The sequence below is a fragment of the Colobus angolensis genome, unplaced genomic scaffold, assembly GCF_000951035.1.
Source record: "Colobus angolensis palliatus isolate OR3802 unplaced genomic scaffold, Cang.pa_1.0 Scaffold14, whole genome shotgun sequence".
Lineage (NCBI taxonomy): Eukaryota > Metazoa > Chordata > Mammalia > Primates > Cercopithecidae > Colobus > Colobus angolensis.
Genome location: NW_012114488.1, coordinates 6125923 through 6126377, shown reverse-complemented (window position 1 = coordinate 6126377; position 455 = coordinate 6125923).

Sequence of the window (455 nt, the reverse complement as noted above, 5' to 3'; positions counted from 1 at the left end):
ATCAGTAAGGACACAATTGAAATCGGCATTCTCAGTCAACTGTATATAACTGACGTTTATAGACTATTTGCTATGTTGGGAGTCATGTCATAGTCCATCCCACTAGATACTAGGGTCAGTGTCACAGCGTGAGTGTCCACCTACTACGATTTCAAAACTAATATCATGCTTTCCGTCACTGGATATTAGGAACGACATCACAGGTAGGTGTACACCCCCTGCAATATTAGGAGTAATAATGTGATTAATTATTAAACATCAATGATCAAGTTTAATAATTATCAATGACACTATTAACAGGATACCATTATTAATTATGGATAACTATTTTACATATATGATTTTGCAAGCTTAAAATTATTGTCATTTAACAATATTATCAGTTCTTAATATTAATCATTATTTTATTACCAACATCTCTTAGTTTTGATTTAAGCAACATTAATTGCTGATAT